The sequence below is a fragment of the Aythya ferina genome (genome assembly GCF_964211825.1).
Source record: "Aythya ferina genome assembly, chromosome: 9".
Classification (NCBI taxonomy): domain Eukaryota; kingdom Metazoa; phylum Chordata; class Aves; order Anseriformes; family Anatidae; genus Aythya; species Aythya ferina.
The window spans coordinates 27,703,364-27,714,802 of record NC_140305.1 but is presented as its reverse complement, the minus strand read 5'-3'; the positions used below and the strand labels follow the sequence as shown (position 1 = coordinate 27,714,802).

Genomic DNA, 11,439 nt, shown 5'->3' with positions numbered 1-11,439 from the left:
ATATTATCTAATAATGTGAGCTTTTTGTGAAGGAAATCTGAAAGGAATTTATTGTTGTTTTTCTTCTTTAAGTCAGTGTTTCTACCTTGCTGTCATTTCTGACCTTGGAAGCAGATAGGCAAATGCACTTCACATCCATCGCTGCTGCTGCCACGGGAAGCAACCGAGTAGCAGCTTGAGGTTAGGTGGAATAAAACCTGTGCCGAGCCCAGAGGCCGAGCTCGCCGTCGTGCTGCGGGCTGGAGGCTGCAGCACTGCCCGCCGGGAGGGGGCTGAGGGGGGCCGGGCAGCGCCTTTGGACAGGCGCACGCTGCTGGAGGCACTGGTGCCTGCCAGCCGTCAGTCCTCGCTTCTGGTTGGGAAAGCAGCTCTGCCTGCGAGGCGCTCTGTGACCGTGGTGTCTTTTAAAGAATCGAATAGTCTGTGTTTATGGTTTCCTACAAATTAAGCTGTTCATAGCAAGTGCCTCTGCAAGTGCAAAAAAGAGTCAGACATGGGATTAAAAATTGAATCATTCTCTAATTCATTAACTAATTCATGGTGAAATGCTGTTTTTCCTTTTCTGGTCTTAAAAGTGATTCCAAATGATTGGTTCCTCTTTTCTGCAGTGCTTTATTTCAGAGTCTGCGTGATTAGTGTAGCATTGTGTGCCTAGTGAATATTGACAGAAATCTATCTAAAGCCCATTCACTCAGATCTTGAACAGCTGCTTATTTCATGCTAATTTCTTTTACTTCTTGGGACCATTTTATGGATGGATTTTTTGTTGGTTCAGATATTTGCAAGTGCTTGTCCTTCATGGATGAAATCCTGACCTGCTTGTTGCAATCAGTGGGAATTTTGCCACCGGCTAGGATTTCACCCTGTGTAAAAATTGCATGCTGCCAGACACCAACACATGAGAAACATTTTACATGGCAGCATTTCTTCCAATGTCCCTTGCTCTGTTGTCACGTTTAAAACTCAGCTTTCCATGGGCAAAGGCTTCCTCTGGTCATTGCAAAGAAATAAGCTAACAGCAGGCAGTAGATTCCTTTTTGAAGCAAAGGTGTTTTGTTTGCTGAGAGTAGACTGTGTGCTCATGCACCTACAAATTGATTTGCTGATACTGAAGACAGTGAATAATTCATTCTTCAAATGAAAGTCTTTCCCCTTCAGGTGGACTGCTGGACTCCAACACATCCTGCACTGCTCTGGAGTAAGCTTGATGGATGTTACCTCCCTGCTTACTGCCCTCGGTGCTTCGCTGGTACAACCAGGCTCCCATGTCAGCCAGTCTTCTGCAGGGATTGCTGACGAGGTTTTATAGTCATTTCTGTAGTTGGATTTTATCGTCATTTCTGTAGCTGGACATTCAGTTCATTCTGGAGTGAGTTACGAAACTGTGGGCAACTGTAACACACCTGGGGGTCAGCTAGGGATATGGTGAAAGGGCTCTGCTGGAGACAGCTGCAGTGCTGTGCCGCACGAGATGCAGAGGGGAACCGGCCCTGCTGGAAGCTCTGACTGCTGCTCTGCAAGTGCTGCTGCCCCTGCTGCTGAGCTCTGAGCTCTCTCCAGGAGCATGGCAGCTGCACCAGGAGACCACGAGTGGGGTTCTGCTCTTTGCAGCTCCTTTGGAGCTGCAGAACCCACATTCAGCATCCTTTTGTCATCCTGAGGTTCTATTTCCACTGTTGATCATCTCAGTTTCGTATCAATGTCCTGTTTCCCAACCTGTTACTCAGTTGAACCCAGATGTGGCATTTACCAAGTCCAAATTTTTTATTTATTTATTTTTTACTTCTTTCTGTATCAATGTCTGAAGCTACCTCCTCTGGTGCTGTGTGGCACACTGAGTAATCGCCCACAATGGTGCCACGTGGGGCCTTACAGCTCGTGGGGGTCTGTGTGGCCATCCCCCAGCGGCCGGCTCCATTTTCACTAGGAAAAAATACAAAAAGCCATATTAAACTACCTGAAGTCTGATTTTTATGACATGCTTCAGTGCTTACTATGCAAGTATATAACGAGTACATCTTTAAATACTGAGCTAGAAATTCTAGCTTATGTTTAAGGATTAAGATAATCATTAACCCGAGGCTATGGAGATATTGCCCTATGCCCTATTATGTCCTTTAGTTTGTAATGATTGCATCAACTGAACTTTACTGAGGTGAGTGCTGCTCTTTTTTATTTAAATGGGATGGCATGTGGTGGAAAAGCTTGCGCTGTGAAGCGAGCGTTTCCAGAGTAGGGTCATTAGCCCGCTCAATTTACGAACAGGCTGACTCTCTGCAAACAGTTGTGTCATAGGAAAGGATAATGGAATTTTTGGTTTGCGTAAAAAGAGTGGTGTATTTTCTGTCTGCTGCGGTCTCTGTTTGTCACTGCATTTTGACCAAGCAGCAGGTACGTGAGCCCATTTGAAGATCTCATGCAATGCGCAGCTGCAGAAAAAGCCTGGAAATTGTTTTTCTTCAATGTGGTCAGAATCAGACCCCAAGCAAGAGGAAGACAGAAATGACATTACTTCCATAGCTTTTAATTTGGGCACGAAGGGATGCATCTGAGTGTGGGCCAGTGGCAGGAGCTGCACCAGGCATGCGGTGCGGCAGGGACAGCCTCTGGCATGGTGCAGGTTGGCGACCTGCCTTCCCCTGCCGCTGCTTCTGCCCATCGCTTCTTCCTCAAACAGTGCTGGGCTGATCGAAACACGGCAGTGCAGCCTCATGAGGTTTTGCACACCCATCTCCAACCCAGAAATACTTGATCAGTGTTGCTTAATTCCTCAGACTGGGAAAATATGCACTATAAAAATGCTTGTTTGGAGGGCATTTCATAGCAGATGATGTGTTGGAAAGTAGGTCTGAACTAGACCCAGGAGAATTAACAGCATCCTCCAAAGATACCAAGGACTATGGTTTATTTAAGAGATGGTTATTAAGGGACGAGGCAGTAGCGATCTCTGCGGGAAGGGGAGTGTGAGCTGGAATACATTGGGATTGGAATTTGCATTCAGAAATGACCGAGAAGTTTCCTACACGCAGCAGATTCTGATGTCACTTTTCCACTGGGAGCCACAGCTGACTCCTGGCATCCCTGGGAAGAGGAGCGTAGCTCCAGTCATAACACTGCGGAGCTTTTCTTCAAACCCATAATAGTATGCTTAACTAACATCTAAATATTTGGTTTAAGCCACAATATCCCATTCTGTGCTGTGCGCCACCCAGCAGAGTGCTGCAGCACTGGGCCATGGGGCAAGCACCAGCCAGGCATGGGTTGGGGCCCTCGTGGCGTGGGGAGCTGGGTCCTACCCCTGGTGCTGGTTTTTCTCACAAGCAGCTGTGTTGCTTTACAGCAGCTGTGCATTTCACAAAGCCACTCTTAGGCTAGAGGGTTGTCACATTACCTTGATACCTCCTTTATTTAGATCTACCCTTGAATCACATTAGCAGCAAACGAGCTCCCGCTGTGAGCCCAGGGCAGAGTGCTGGCCCCCATCATTGGCAGGTGCTCTGCCTCCTCCTTTATATGGACCAGAGCAGCCACTTGAACCTCCCTTAGGAGATGTTCCTGTGTTGCTGTGAGGCTTTGCTCCTGCATTTCACATGCAGGAGCTTTGCCACAAGTTGCCCTGGCCTGGTTTCACCCAGCTTCAGGCTCCCCGGTCCCCCTGGCAGAAAGGTCTCCTTCCCCAGCACCTCCTCACTCTTCGGCTTCCGTGTCCTTAAGGTGTGTTTTTGTGGACTCTGAAGTGTGATTTTTTTTTCTTTAGATGATTATAAGTGAAAATGATGGAGTGGAGAATGTACTGTTTGCATTAATTTTGTTTATAAGAACATTCTTTTGCTATGGGCCAGAAAAGTATGCTTTTATGTCCATCTGCAGAGCTTCTACCTTATGTGTAAATGGCTGGTTTGGACCCGGGCCACGAAGGATTCTTCTGTGAGCTGAGAAATGCGCTTGTGAAAAATATCCAGTCCTAAGTCAGGTGGCCTTAGAGCTCACCACCCCAAAAAGAAAATATGTACACGGCCTGCTCCAGAGCATGTGTAATCCATTGCTGTGCTCCTTAGGTACAGAATTATCCCCTTTTCCTTTTTTCTGCCTTGTTCTTATCTCTTTAACATGCCATAGCACGTTCAGGTGAGGGCTGTTTCTATTTACTCCTGCTATAACAGAACCTTGGATTTAGCATAGATTTATTTACGTATGTATTTATTTACTTTAATTTGAAAGGTCCCAGAGGCAGGCTGCTAATTCTTGGCACCTTTTGGGGGGCAGGCTCTGCGGACAAGCTGCCGAGGGCAGTGTGTACCCTGGGCATGTGCTTCATCAGTGCAGAAGGGAACCTCTGACCTGTGGGAACAGCAGCTGTGCTGTTCTGAAACTCAGAAATTGGTGTCCAGAATGTATAGAGCTTTGACTGCTTGTCCTTTAGGGACCTAATCACTATGGTAATGTTGTGTAGCTCCTAATTACAAATAATTGGAGAGTAATTCCGTTACTGTCTGAAGTAATGCAGTCAGCAATTTCCCCTGTGTTCTTGTGCAGCCTTCTGTAGCCTATGCAGAAAACATTTTTCAACAATCAGATTTTTCATTGTGTTAATAAGAATATTTGGTCGGAGGGTCTTATTTGGCACAGTGAATTCACCTGCAGAGTGCAGCCCCTGCGGTGCCTGCTCGGTGCCACCCAGGGCAGGCGCGGTGCCCGCGGCCACAGAGCGCGCGGTGGAGCCGCGGGCTGGCAGCAGACGTGTCCCACCCGCTGCTGGAGGGCCAGAACCCAGCACCACAGCAGGGCAAAACCCTCCTCCTCCATGCCTCGTGTTCTAGGAGTTTTAATACAGGCTCGTGGGTTGAAATGCCCAATGTATGGTGAGGTCAACTTTGTATTGATTGTTTTGTCGGCCACTGGAGGAAAAAATAGCTTGAGCAAAATGTTCTGTGGTCTAGAGAACAACCTTTAAAATCTTAGCTATGAAAAGTCCTTAGCTTTTAAGATAAGGTAGTCATTTTTGTCATTTCATTTCAGTGTTTGAGACTATTCTTTTTGCCTTAAAATCACAGAATTATTAAGGTTGGAAAAGACCTCCAAGATCATCTGGTTCAACCATCCCCCTACCACCAATGTCACCCACTAACCCATGGCCCCAAGCACCATGTGCAACATCTCCTTAAACACCCCCAGGGACGGTGACTCCACCACTTCCCTGGGCAACCCATCCCAACACCTGACTGCGCTTTCTGAGAAATGTCTCCTCACTTCCAACCTGAACCTCCCCTGGCACAGCTTGAGGCCGTTCCCTCCGGTCCTATCACTGGTTACCTGTGAGAAGAGGCCAACCCCCAGCTCCCCCCCCCCTTCCCTTCAGGCAGTTGCAGAGAGCAATGAGGTCTCCCTTGAGCCTCCTCTTCTCCAGACCAAACACCCCCAGTTCCCTCAGTCGCTCCTCACAGGACTTAAAGGACTTCTCTGGACACATTTCAGGGCCTCGATGCCCTTCTTGTAGTAAGGGCCCCAAAGCTGAACACAGCACTTGAGGTGCCACATCACCAGAGCAGAGCACGTGGGGATGATCACCTCCCTGCTCCTGCTGGCTGCACTGCTCCTGACACAACCAGGAGGTTTTTGGCCTTCTCGGCCACCCGGGCACATTGCTGGCTCGTGTTCAGGCGAGCATCAATACTCCCAGTACTCCTGGTCAATATTAAAAAACAAGAAAAAATGATTAAATGATAGAAATGTCTGTTTTCAAGACCTCTTGTTACTGAAGTAATTTTCAAAATGCAAAAAAAAGTATCAGGCCTGAAAACTGGGAATGGCAGAGTAGAATTCTTCTACTTGTTGATCAGCTGCTGTGACCTTGCAGTTTGTGCTGACAGTGTGCCTCAGGGAGATGCTGCCTCCTGTGTCTGCCAGGCTGGTAAGTCCCATTTAATGCATTCCCTTTCTTACATTGACTCCCTGCAGCCAAGTAGGGGGCCATAAAGAAGGCAGAGAGGTGTTCTGAAACCAAACGGGGCTGAAATGAAGTACACAGCTCTGCGAAGATAGCTGAGCTACTCTGCAGAGGCAGTGTGGCCTTGGTGGATTGCAGTTCTGTTTCATTTTTCATGAAAGCTGCTACAATATTGAATGTATAGAAGCGTTTGGATCCCAGGGGTTCAGCGATGCTGCTGCTCAACCTGATATCATCTGCGGCTTCCTCTGCCTGGTTCTCAGGCCAGAGGGGGAAGTGCAGCACAGGAGGTCCCCGCCACGTGAAGTACACGCATGGGGAGCAAAGCTCCTCTGCTGCTGCGGGCAGAACGCTCCCAACGGGAGCTGGTCTCGGTTTTTGCACTGCTCTGGTGGTTGCTGTAGGTAGACTGTGCGTTTGTGATTCATTCCACACCAGGGAGAGTCACCAGGCCCATCCTTCCACGGTCCTCATCTCCCCTGCGTGGGCGCGTGAGCCCCGTGGTGGCTGGCGTCCTCATGCGTGGGGTCCATTCGGTGTGCACCATCTGGTGGGATGGATGCCAGCCTTGGTCAGATTAGTTCCTGTTAATAACATGATTGGAAAATTTAAAAATTCCAGGGCCCCAAGGAGGTGCTGTTGTGTATCTTGGAGGCCACGTTCCTCAGTTTTACTACACTCACGTAAACAGAAAGATAGGACTTCCCCCAGGTTTTGTCAGCTCTTCGTCTTAGTCATTTAGGGACGAGCGAACGTGCTATCGCATTTCCCCTAAATATGCAAAGTCTTTTTTTTTCTGCACTGGATATAGATTGGTCTCATTTCTATACAAAACCTTTTTTGTGTTTTTGAAGCTTACAGTCTCACTGTATCTTAATGCCCATCCACTCAGCGAGCCTCTTCCTTCTACTGCAACGCTGAAAACCGAGGGTTTTAAGAAGTAGGCCAAGTGACTAATAACTAAAATAGACAAACCACCATTAAATAACTGTCACATACAGAAATAAAAGCAGGAAGCAGTGTCTGACGCCATAAAACTGACCTTTCTTTGGCAATTTAAGCAACAACTGAAGTGAAACTGCTGCTTGGAGCGGTGCAGGGCTGGCTGTGGGAGCAGGGTGAGCACACCCTGCAGGGCTTCTGCACCGGGAGCCCCGAGCACCTTGTGCTCCTGTGCCAGGGCCTGAGCAGCCCCAGTCAGTCCTTGTGACCATGGTTGTGCTTTTGTGGTGTTCCAGCTCCTGTCACAGCTGCAACAACTCTGCGTGGCTGGGAGACAACGAAATCTTGTTCTGCCTCAGCGGGAAGTAGTGGGAAAGTCTGATACCTTGTACAGCATCCCCGTCAGCTGCAGGGCCTGCAAGCAGGACACAGCCCTGGGAACACGGACATCACCGTGCTACCCACGTGCGTTCACCTGTCCCCAGTGACACTGTCCCCAAATTATGGGATTTCTAAAAAGCAGGTAGTGCACTCTGCGTGGTCTGCTCCAACACCCACACATGTGTTACTTGAGCTGGTTATTATTTTTTTAAAAGGCATATAAAGGAGGAAAAAAAAGGAATGGAGCATGTGTAGAAGATATATTGATTTGAGTACTTAAATTTGCAGGGTGGGAGGAAAACTTTAAACACCAGTAAAGAACAAAAAGTGATGGGAAATAAAATGATACGTGCCAAGCCATCAAGAGAAGCAATATGAAATAAAATGAAGTAGTTGCAGCTGAAAATTAACAGATTACACTACTGGGGATTGTGAGAGCCTGTGTCTCGTGGCTCTGCTGCTTTGCTCCGGGTGTCTGTCTGGGGGTCTTGCCCCCTGCCCTGCAGCCTCCCAGCTGCCCTCCCCTCCTGAGGGCTGCCAGAGCCTGCAGCATGTTTCATCTGGGGTGTTTGGTGGTCCCCCACCAAAGACAAAGGAAATATGCAGAAGTTGAAATGTGGAAGTAATCTACTTGCCACATTTTTCCTTTCCCTGTAATAAATTGTGTCATTGGTCAAATGCATATCTAAAGACAAATGCCTTTTATGGAACTCGCCCTGCCTCACACCACTCTTCCCCCATCCATTTCCTCTTTAAAAAAAAAAAAAAAAAGGCAAACCCAGAGCACCAATTAACATGAATTTCTGTTTAAATGTTTACGGCTACGCTCGGACACCGGAGTTCCCCAAACTCTCTTTTGGCACAGCACGGACTGCGTTTTGCTCTTCGGGTGAGCGGGAGCAGAGCAGCGGGGCTGTGCCCGTGCCCGGCGGGGTTCGGCTGCGCGCGTCCCCGCGGAGCCCCCGACCAGCAGATGCAGCACAGATGGAGGGAGGGCAGGGCGTTTGCTGGCCCAAACTCGGCTATTTGTTGAAAGATTTATGAAATGACATCTACAGTAGCAGACAAAGAGACTTTGAAGTGTCTTTGGGAGCCCTTGTTTGTGCTGTGCTGTTGTGTTGCTCTCTCGCTGCAAAGGCTTCTGTGCGGCACGCGGGTGTTTATGCAGCCCGGTGAGGCATGTGTTGCAGACAGGAGCTTCAGCTATTTCACATTAGCCTGCTGGAGATTCATCACAATCTACCAAAAGCCGCCTGTTCAAGCCAGGACTGAGCAGAGCGCCATAAAAGGAAAGGAATATAATTTCCTTGTTGGCTCATAGTGCTGAAATTCTAAAACGGGAGTGAAACAGAATTTGTTTTTGCCGGAGCTGACAGAAGGGGTGTGAAACAAAATAGCAGTATACAAAAATGTGTAAGGCACTGTGACGAGGCACTTAGCTGGAACCAGCTCGTTACTGTCACCAGAGTTTTGAAACCTCTTCCTAAAAATTTTAAAAAACATCACTCTCTTTATTTGGCTAAAAACAAGTAGGACACAAATTCATGTATGTTATGCTCATTATAATGTAATTATTTAAGTGCATGTGTAGGCTAATCTTCAGTAAATTTCCATGTTCACATCAAAGTACAATCTGACTTTCAAACATTATTTTTTTCTCTCCCTCACTGGCAGGAGAGGAGCCGTGTGTCCCATCTCATCCTTCCTATCATATAGGATCGTGCAAGTACTCATAGCCGGACTGCACGAAATGCTGCGTATTGTTCTGTAGGCATTCTGCTACTCACAGTGTAAAAGTGATCCAAAAATATTAATAGGTATCTGTACTTGGGCAGTAAAAATCAGCTGACAGTGCTGCAGCGAGGTACTGTTTGTTGATCGGTTGATGCTTCTGTAACAAATGTTAGGAAAAAATGATGGCTAGCCCTTGGATTCGGAGCTGTGATCCTTTAAAAAACATCTCGGCTCCTGGAACTTCCTTTGTGAAGGAATAGTTGCTATGTACTTCCACTTGTGCAACTTGACAACTTTGCAACAAAATACTTCTAAAATGTGATTGCTTTGTATCACAGATGTATCCATAACCCTCTTGTGAAGCAAAGGAAATAATTTGATAAAATGCCAAAATGCCAGAGCTTTCAAACAGATTAGCGCTTACTGCTTCTGTTAGCACAGCAGCGTACGTACTTCTAGTTAAATATTAAAAGCAACTAGTAAGCAGTTGGCTACGGCATCTTTCCATGAAGTATTTGTTAGTTTCTAAACGTGGCTGTTCAAGTATTTAATGCCTCTGCTCTAGACGCAGTTCAAAATGCCATTTACTTGCTGTGGCATACGGCAGTGTCTTGTTTATTTCGTAAACAGTGATGAGAGTTAGCAAAGGAAGTCAGAAAGTTATCCCTCAGAGGATTCTTGCTTTGCTCCTGGCAGCTGGTGCCAGGCTCTGGGCTGGGTGCAGGCAGGAGGGCAGCATGCAGCCCTCCCCGCGTGGCACGGGGCTGATCGCCCGCTGCTGCCTCGCAGAACTCTCCGTGGCCAGGAGCTGAATTTCTGCAAGGTCTCTGCCTAATTCAGCCTCTTTCATTTCAAGCAAACAAGCTGGAGTAATTTAAAATGTAATACTTAAGACATGAGAAATGGAAGCTGTTTCATTATTATAATATTTTGGCATAAATGGTATTTTTCCTGGGGGGCAGGGGGAAGACAGGAAAATAACTGTTGCAGCAGGGGCAGCAAAGCACCTTCACCCTGTTCCAGCGGGATCCCCTGAGCAAAGAGAAGTCAGCAGAGCGTGAAGACAACCCCAGATTGTCCCGTCTGACTGTTGCGCTCATGAGGGGGTCTGGTGCAGGCTCTGGAGCGCAGTTAGTGCTGCGTGAGGAAGGCAAATCCCACTTAACCATGCCTGCTCTGCCACTTACTGATGGGAGAGCTTTGTTACCGGTATTAGTTCCTGATTTTATTTATTTATTTATTCATTTATTTTAAATAAAGTGACTATAGGGCATGCTTTGTTGTTACAGTAAGTGCTGTTCCTAATATACGGACTGGGCACTTGTTGTCTTTGGAGGGAGAGAAAGAATGTTGGAAGGAATATTTCTGTGATAAAATACCATGGTTTTAGTTTAGGTTTAGGTGTGAAAGGCCTAACTTGTGCAAATCACGTAGGCCTTCAAGTGCAAAACAGCACGCGTGTTTAATACTTTGCATTTAGTTAAAGATGAAAAAGAGCACCAGGATTTGGCTGATGAGGGCCAATTTACAGTGTCAGAGTGATGTCTGGCACAAAGTAACGAAGGCTGGCTTGGGGCAAATAGACATTTGTGGTAGTTTGCTGGGCTTTTTCCTTTTTTAGTAGATGCGCAAAAGCTGCTCAGTGGCTGTTGAATATGTTTATCTTAAGACTTGGGAACCTACATCTTGTCCGACCAAAAAATTGTTATAAAATATAAAGAGTTAGATTAATGGGCATCCCTATTAAAAAAATTGAGAATAAGACTTTTCTTTCTTTTTGAAAACATTTCTTTCTAAGATAGAGGTATCAGAGTAGTCTTTAGTTCTGGTTAGCTTCCGATATCAGATATTCCTAACTCCAGTCATCATTTAAAACCTTATGTATTTGAACTGCATGGTCTGTAAGGTCCCCTCCAACCCAAACCATTCTATGATTCTGTGGTTTTGGCATACTCTGATGTTGTGATTCTGTGAGTGCCTCTCATAAACACTGTAACTAGGGAGCTAAGACTTGAAGTAGTAGATCTAGTGTCTGAAGTTATGGTTATTCAAGCTCTGATCCATGAAGCGGCCTGTTGAGCACATTTAAAGGTCTGGCATTCCTCGGTAGAAAAGCTGCATCAGTGCTGACGTGGGGGCCATCACCCCAGAGCTCCCCAGGCCCCGCTCCTTTCGGAGTGGCTTCAGCAGGATGCAGAGGTCCAATGCACCTGAGCAGCACGGCAGCTCCTCGCTGCCACAGCTTCGACTGCTGCGACGTGCTGCGGGGAGAGCTGCTAAAATCCCGGTCACTGTATCTACGGCACGGTAGGGCGGTTAGCGGAGAGAGGGCTCTCCGCTTGCTTCAGTCACAGGGTAGGGACTGCTGTGAGGTGCTGCTGGTGTCAGGCTGATGTAGCAGGCATTGGCAAACAGGTCTGTAAGGAGTTGAGAGA

The 11,439-nt window shown here is 47.2% G+C and overlaps 1 long non-coding RNA gene across 2 annotated transcripts; it reads left to right on the top strand.

The window, feature by feature from the left end:
* The first annotated feature begins 3,514 nt into the window (after positions 1 to 3,514).
* On the top strand, positions 3,515 to 9,081 carry LOC311441686. Of its 2 annotated transcripts, none has more exons than XR_014696154.1 (3): positions 3,515 to 3,714; positions 3,871 to 4,058; positions 8,945 to 9,081. It is a non-coding gene; the product is annotated as an uncharacterized lncRNA (long non-coding RNA). The 2 variants fall into 2 exon arrangements; XR_014696155.1 differs by lacking the exon at positions 8,945 to 9,081 and adding an exon at positions 7,186 to 7,560.
* Positions 9,082 to 11,439: the final 2,358 nt, after the last annotated feature.